At 40.7% G+C, this 8,586-nt stretch overlaps 1 non-coding gene across 1 annotated transcript; it reads left to right on the forward strand.

The window, feature by feature from the left end:
* The first annotated feature begins 7,986 nt into the window (after positions 1 to 7,986).
* On the forward strand, positions 7,987 to 8,093 carry LOC130890081 (U6 spliceosomal RNA). The gene has a single exon (XR_009058686.1). It is a non-coding gene; the product is annotated as a U6 spliceosomal RNA (small nuclear RNA).
* Positions 8,094 to 8,586: the final 493 nt, after the last annotated feature.

Consider the following 8,586-nt stretch of genomic DNA (forward strand, 5'->3'; position numbering starts at 1 on the left):
TTGAAAATAAGTTACTTAATAGATCTGAATATTTTATACAAACAAATATGTGTCTTTTGTGCCAGTTTTCTTTTCAGGAGAGACTAGCTCATTTTTTAAAAAGTATAATAATACCATATGTTTCACAAAACCTCAACTAAAACTGAAAGTTCATTGTGGAAAGCAGTTTGAATGAAGAGATGTTATCTAATTAGGACCATTAGCAAGGAGAGAGTATCAGTGTAAAGATATCTCCCAAAATCTCAGACTTCAATGCCTGTTCTTTCATGAACTCTGGACACACTCACTTTCCTGGCATGCCTTCCTCAGTATACACGGCCTTCTGAAGAAACACATTCCAGACATAGCTAATTTTTCTCTCTCAGGCTTGTATCTCCAGGTCTTTGCATTTTGTTTCTGAGCTCAGCACTGCAGGTGGAAGTGACAAAATCATCACGTTTTGTACCTGTTGATTTTGATTTGGATCTGCAGTTAAGAGAGCTTACGGTCTTGTGAAGGATCAGTTCCTAGAACCCATAGCAGGCAGCTGGCTCACACCATGTGTAACTTACCAGATCTAGGGGATCTGATGCCTTCTGACTTCCACAGACACTTGCATGCATGTAGTACACATTTCATGCAGGCACAAATGCATAAACACATAAAATAAATGTTTAAAAACAGATAAATACTTACCATGTGACAATGGGATGATAAATATTTTAAGGATCTTTTTAAAAGAAATTCCAAATGTGTAGAAAATGTAAAAAAAGGACTACTAAAATTTTTCATACAATTTCCAGCAAAAATTGTTCCTTCCTTCCTTCCTTCCTTCCTTCCTTCCTTCCTTCCTTCCTTCCTTCCTTTCTTTCTTTCTTTCTTTCTTTCTTTCCTTCTTTCTTTGAGACAGGGTCTCATGTGTAGCCCTGTCTGGCCTGGAACTCTCTATGTACATCAGGCTGGTCCTGAACACAGAGATCTGCATACCTCTGTGTGATGATGCAATATTATGAGAATATCTCTTATTCTAAAAAAGTGGACCTTTTGCTGGATCTCACAGCCACCGTTAATAAGACAATTTGAGGTCACTCAAGATGCAAGACTACTATCCTGTGCCCACAGCTTGTATGTTTAACCTGGTTCTAAGAGAACAATGTAGCAACCCACTCAGTTGCCTTGTATTTCCCATGTCGTCAACTTTTACAACTGAAGTTAATGCATGGTAAATATAACCTTAAATTACATACTTTTCCATACCCTGACCCAGTAGAACACATGTGTATCAGTTGCTAAAAGCAGAAAATGCAGAGGTGAAAAGCAATCTTTTAAAATGAAGGTCCGCCGTAAATGTTGAACATAACTTTTAGATACTGGTTGATAATTGCTTGTTGTCTGGGTCAGTTGGAGGCAGTGACTTAATGCCTTGTAAAACTCTGGTAAATGTTTCCGTAAAGTACTTCCTTCTTTTTCCATGGGATGTTTTTTATACTGTTCAATAAAGACCTTTGTTAGGTACCGACACACAGAGACATATAAAGACAAATACAGACACAGAGACAGACAAAAGGACAGACAGACTCACAACACAGTCTTTTTCAGGCAGGCACGTATTCAGACTCATGTATCAGAAAAAGGACAGAAGACACAGGGACATGAAATAGAGAATTCAAATATGGACTTTCTCTTAGTTAAATGATTCCAAGAGAAAGTTCTTTTATTTCTTTTCCTTAATGTGACATTGATGCATTGCTGGTGACTGAGAGTTAATCTTAATGAGTTTAATCCTTTCACCTCTGTCTCCTGAGTGCTGGGTTTAAAGGCATGGCTACAAAGCCTGGGTCTTAACTAGATCTTAACATTACATGTTTTCAACATACCATGTTTGCCTTATCTTTCTCTCTTTCTTGAAATTTGCCACATGAAATATGTAGTATATTTACATATATACATATATATATGTATATATATATATATATTTGGATTTTCGAGACAGGGTTTCTCCGTGTATGTATTGCATTTCTCTATTCTGCTTGAGAGAAGTAACAGGCTTCATGCTCCACTTATTGCTTAAACATCTTGCTGCTACTTTCCAAGAAAAAGAACATCCTCTAAAATGAATACAGTATAACGATCATAATATAAAAAGTCAAAACTGACACAGGATTATCAGACTCATGAGACCTATTTTGAAATACGCCCATCTTCTTCAATGTCTACTGTAGCATGTATTTTGCAGGTGTAAGATGCCATGAAGATCATGCCGGGATTTAGTTTTCCCATTTCTTTTGTCTCATACTTCCTGAACCTTCCTTAACCTTCACTACATCTATATTTCTTAAGAACATAACCCATTGAATTTTCCAGAATGTTTTCCAGGTAAATATCAGCTTCCACACCATACTGTGTATAGTGGCCTGACGGCCTTGCCAAGGCCCCACATCGGCCCCTTTACCTTTAGCTCTTCTCAGTACCTCAGTGCTGCTATTTTTGACTTCTTCATTACCTCATCATTTGCTCATTTGCACCCCCATCCAACTCTCCACTCTCCTTTAATTAACCCTTTAGTCCTGTGGCTCTAGAAATGATCAAATTCAGACTTTCTGGGCCATTCACATGGACTTTCCTAGACTTTCGCTTCCCATTTTAATTCCCTTTTAGCTTTGCCAAAATGGAGTTTCTGAAATTCAAAGTTTCCGAAGACTCTCCTCACCCTTCAGTGATTCTGAGCTTCAGTTCCCCTCGGTTGTTTCCAGCACCACACACGCTACACTCTTCACGACAGCCTGTGCAGCAAGGTCAGTTAAGCATGGGGATTTGCCGTTATAACAATGCCTCACACACTAGATATTAGCATATTAGACACAGTAATGATATGGATAATAAGTTCAGAATTTCTTAAATGTGTTTTGTGAGTTAACTGCAGGTAACTTAAGAAAAAGGCAATCAGCGAAGCCACCATTCTGTAACACGACTTCGCAGGGGCACTGCTGAGGACGTCTTGCTCACGCTTTCTTTTTTCCACCAATTGAAAGGCGGCTTCTCTCCCCGCATTGCTCCTTCTCTTGTGCTAGTCAAATTACTCCTCCTCCTGCACATGCGCACTCGTGTCTTGATACTGCCCACACAATGCATCCATTTGCTCGACTGTGATGCCACCAAATCTACTATACTGCCTCCTTCTGTTCACGGATCCAGTTTTAATGGTGTTGCCCCTCCCTCCCTCCGTTCCTTCCTCCCTCCTTCACTTCCTCCCTCCCTCCCTTCCTCCCCCCTCTCTTTATCTCTCCCTCTCTCTCCCTCTTCTTCCTTTTTTCTGAGGCTTCATGTGTTGTCTTAGCCTATTGGGACTACTATAACAAATGTCATAGACCAGAGGACTTATAAAATATGGAAATTTGGTTCTTACAGTTCTGAAGTTAAAAGCTCAAAATCAAGGCATCAGAAGACTCCAGGGTTGATAAGGGTCCATTTCTTCATTGATAGTCAACTCTCCCAGTCAGTGACAGGTGACCTTTGACCTTTTAGGCCTCCTTTGTAAGAATGATGAAGACTTCACCCCGCTAATCTCTTATTCCTCTGGACAATGTCAGCACAAGAATTGGGGAAGATTATGTTACATGCTCTGACAAATTCCATGATGATTCATTGATGGCATATCTACTTCTTTCTTCACATGCTAAGTATCTGGAGCTCATGAACTTGTACATCTTATAAATGATATCACAGTTCTTAGAACTCTGTGAGCCCTGGTGGTTAAGGAAAAGAACAAGCACAGACCTGGTCTTTTCTCCCTGCCTTTAGAGCGCTGTCACATGAGATGGTTGATGTTAGAGATTTTTATAATTTTTTAAAAAATGCTGCAAGGTCCCCAGTGGCAATAGGCAGCAGAAATGCTGTAGGTCCCAAATGGTGGTAGTGGGCCATGTGGCAGCAGGCAGTGGGCCCTGGGAGCAGTCAGTCCCAGGCAGAGACGGCTGCTGGTCCCCAAGCAGTGGCTGGTCCCAGGCAGGGAGACACATGGTGGGCAGGCAGGAGACAGAGACATGGATAGACACGACATGCAGAGTGAGGTTGAATATTATTTAGGGGGTTATGAAGGGGAAAGGGAGAAGGGGAGAGAGAGGGGGGGAGAAAGAGACAGAGAAGGGGGAAGCAGAGAAGTGGGGAGAGAGGCAGAAGCTAAGCTGCCTCTCTGAGAGGAAGATGGAAAAGAGAGCCGAGCTCAGGCCAGAAGCTGAAGATCAGCCTGCCTCAGCGGATGAGGGAGGGAGTGGGCGTGGCTTGTCTCTTAAAGAGACAGAAAACCATAACAAAGATGCCTAGTGATGACGGCACATTATTGACTCTGATGGGAATTTCTACTAAAGTCAACATTACAATGATCTTAAAATAGATAGCTTCTCATGGTTCTTTTCACATACCACTTGGATATTTTGAAATATTTGTTACAAGTGAGGAGATGGAAAGAATTTGACTTTTTCTTTTGAATAATAACCCAAAACCAGTAGGCATCATGTGCATTTCCTTCTCAAAAACCTTAGAGAATTCACAAATTGAGAGGGTGTGTTTACTGGGTGTGATGAAGCATACCTTTAATCCCAATACTTAGGAGGCAGAGACAGGTGGGTCCCTATGAATTCAAGGCCAGCCTGGTCTAGCAAGGTCCAGAACAACCAGTGTTACACAGAGAAATCCTGTCTTGAAAACCATAAAAACCAATAAAAACCAAAAAAGAACAAAACAAAAAGACATGTTCATATTTTGCTTGGCAATGAGGGAACAATTTATGTTCCCTATGTAGTGATTCACAATAATTTTGTAGAATATGTGACTTTGTTTCATTTATCTTTTAGAGAAACATTTGTGGCTATAGCCACAAATTTTATGCATTCTTGCTCATTCAAAATGCCTTTATTATATGTTTTTAAATTTTCAGATTTAGTATTCATGAAATTAAAAAGGGAAAATGACAACATCTGAAAAGCACAATGTATCTGTTTCCTCTGAAATAAAATTTCAAATGTGTCGGCTAGTCATAAGTGACTTTGCTACGTAAGTGCATGCTGCTGACCAGCAAACCTGTATTTTCATCTTTGGGTAAATACACAAAGAACATGGCAGTGAGTAGTGTTCTCACATCTGTCTGTGACTTTCATAAACAGCCCTTATCATGTAGGGGTATTAGCCTTCTGTGGTTGAAGTTGTGATTCATTTGACCTTTAGGTTTGTTCAGGATAATTAGCCAGAAGTTTTGCCTGTGGTACCTGTGTGTTCTCGTGGCAGGTCTTTCCACTTTAACTTGCCCCTGCACCATTTCTCTTACCTCTGTTGGAAAGCTTGGTCATTTAAAGGGGTCAAAAATTGGCTCTTTCCTAATCAATAACTTCAGAACATTAACTTTGTTCTTGTTTCCATCTCCAGACAATGTTTGAGGAATGACCTTATTCTCGAAAGTGTCTTTGAGACCCACTGTTGAGCTAAATTTTAGATTTTTCTTCTATTTAAATGCATCCCATATAGATTATGGTCAGGACTAGGAGCTATCTTTCAATCTCCTCATCAACTGTGATTCATAAGAAAAACCCTTTTACTGACTGCCAACAACTCAAGAGCTTGACATACCAAGGTCTGAGGGATTACAGTAGAGTGAGCTTGGACCTGGCAGGAATACAGTGTGCATTCCAGGTTGGCAAAAGAAGAAGAAGAAGAAGAAGAAGAAGAAGAAGAAGAAGAAGAAGAAGAAGAAGAAGAAGAAGAAGAAGAAGAAGAAGAAGAAGAAGAAGAAGAAGCACAGTTTAAAGGAGCAGTTGTTGTTACCAAAGTACAGTTTAGGGCTTAATAAATGTTTGATAAAAGCATCCCTAAATGCAACACTCCTCTCTCTCTCTCTCTCTCTCTCTCTCTCTCTCTCTCTCTCTCTCTCTCTCATTCTCTCACTCTCTCTCTCTCTCTGTGTGCATGCATGTGTATCTGTCTGTCTGCCTGTCTGTCTCTTTCCTTTTCATACCCTTTCTTTCATTTTCTCCCTTTCTCTTTCTCCAAAATTTGAGGCATTGTCACTGTTCTGAAACCTCTTACCCACTGTCAAATGTCAAAGCAGTTACTTTCTCTGTGGCCCCATAGTACTGATCCAACCCTCCAATCACAGCTGGATTTAGGATGCCGAAGTATGTGGTGGCTTGAATCAGCATTACCATACAAGGCCGCTTTGAACTCCTCATGGTAACCTTTTATTACTGTTTCTAAGTCTCCAAGCACTGCCAAACATCTTGAACTTTGTGGAATGAGTATAAACTTTATAAAGATAAACCTTTGATTCCACTTCAAAATTCTGCTACAGGATGCCAAAATTATAATAAAATTGCATATATTTTAAAATCAAAGACCTATAAAATCATTTGGATCATTGAGTCCTAGAAAAATACGGTGGTGTCACTGGGCAATTGATAAATGAACAACGCTGCCACAGTTGTGCTGGCTTTCAGGGAAAAAAATGGAAACCCTCCGAAACTGCTTGGGCTGTAGAATAGCCTGCAGTCCAGGCTGGCTGCTTGCAGATTCCTCGGATATTTAGAAACCTTCCCATTTGCAATCTCAAACATTTGTTAGAAACACTTCATAATGCAAGTGTTTTCCTTGGCACCTCAGCAGAGAGCTTCTTGCTTTCAGCCGACAATCAGAGGGGTTTTGCTAGGAATACAAAGAGTTTTCTGTCTGTAGCAAGCGGCACTGCTGCTACTGGCCTCCCCAGAGGAATGAATCCACAGTGCAGCAAGTCCTTAAAGACATGTGCCCTTCCCTGCAAAGGCTGGTTAGAAGTTCTTGGTAGAGGATGTTGGTGAGAGGGCAAATAAGCAGAACCCATCACTTTTATATGGTGTTGACACGGTGATCTGCTGTGGTGTCTATGAAAGGGAAGAAGGTAGCCATGGACGCTCAGCAGGCCATTGTGGCAGGGTGAAGAGGGTTCAGATTTGGGTACTGAACCCTTGCTAGGATCTCAATTCTAGCCATTTAGTTTGCAGGCAGGGCTGTGGCCAAATGCTATCATCCCTTCATCATCAGTTACTTTCTCGTTAAAGGATGTGAGAAGAGGACTTCTTGTGAGAATTACGTGATCACCTCAAAGAACTTCAGAGACCCATATTGGAGCACTGGACTGAGCTCCCAAGGTCCAAATGAGGAGCAGAAGGATGGAGAACATGAGCAAGGAAGTCAGGACCGCAAGGGGTGCGTCCATCCACTGAGACAATATGACTGATCTAGTGGGAGCTCACCAAGGCCAGCTGGACTGGGACTGATGGAGCATGTGATCAAACTGGACTCTCTGAATGTGGCTGACAATGAGGGGTGACTGAGAAGCCAAGGACAATGGCACTGAGTTTTGATTCCACTGCATGGAATGGCCTTGTGGGAGACTAGTCTGTTCGGATGCTCCCCTTCCTAGACCTGAATCGAGTGGGGAGGACCTTGGACTTCCCACAGGGCAGGAAACCCTGACTGCTTTTAGGACTGGAGAGGGAGTGGGAGAGGGAGTAGGGGGAGTGGGAGGAAAATGGGAGGAGGTGGAAATTTTTAATAAATAAATTAATTAATTAAAAAAATGAATAGAACTTCTGCTCAAAAGAACATTAAGACAGTTTCAGAAAGGAAAGAAAGACTTAAAGTGAGCTTTGTTTATAAAAAGTTTCAGTCAAATTTGCTTTCATGGGATATATCATGCTCCAAATCTCACAGACACCACACACACACACTTGTTTACACACTAGCACAAGCACATATGCAAATATATGCACCCAGGCACATGCACACACATGTGTGCATATAGACAGGCATGCACATGCATGAACATACACACACAATGCATAGATGCATACACACAAGTACAGACATATACAACTACCTGTACCCATGTACACATGGGCGCATGGACAAACATGCACCCAAGCACATACAAAAGTCATTCCAATGCTATTCACTCAGCTTTTGTTAAAATCTGTAAGTGTTGTGCTCACTTTGGCAGCACGTATACTAAGATTGGAATGCCACAAGGAAGATTAGCACAGCCCCTGGGCAAGGATGACACATAAATTCATAAAATGTTTCATATTTTTAAAATCTAAAAGAAATAGACAAACTTCTCAATAGATAGCACTTACCAAAGTTAAATCAAGACCAGATAAATAATTTTAATAGACCTATAACCCTCAAGGAAACAGAAGCAGTCATTAAAAAAATCTCCCAACAACAACAACAACAACAAAAGCCTGGGTACAGATGGTTTTAGTTCAGAATTCTACTAGACTTTCAAAGAAGAGCTATTACCAGTACTCCTCAAATTATTCCACAAAATATAAACAGAAGGAACATTGCCAAATTCTTTTTATGAGGCCACAGTTAACCCTGATACCCAAACTACACAAAGACACAATAAAGACAACAAAGAAAGAGAATTACAGGCCAATTTCCCTCATGAACATTGATGCAAAAATAGTCAATAAAATACTGGTAAACCAAATTCAAAAATGCATAAAAAAATCATCCACCATGCTCAAGTGGGCTTAATGCCAGAGATGCAGAGATGATTTAGTTTGAAAGAATATGTTA

Source organism: Chionomys nivalis, chromosome 1 (genome assembly GCF_950005125.1).
Source record: "Chionomys nivalis chromosome 1, mChiNiv1.1, whole genome shotgun sequence".
In the NCBI taxonomy this organism is placed as follows: Eukaryota; Metazoa; Chordata; class Mammalia; order Rodentia; family Cricetidae; genus Chionomys; species Chionomys nivalis.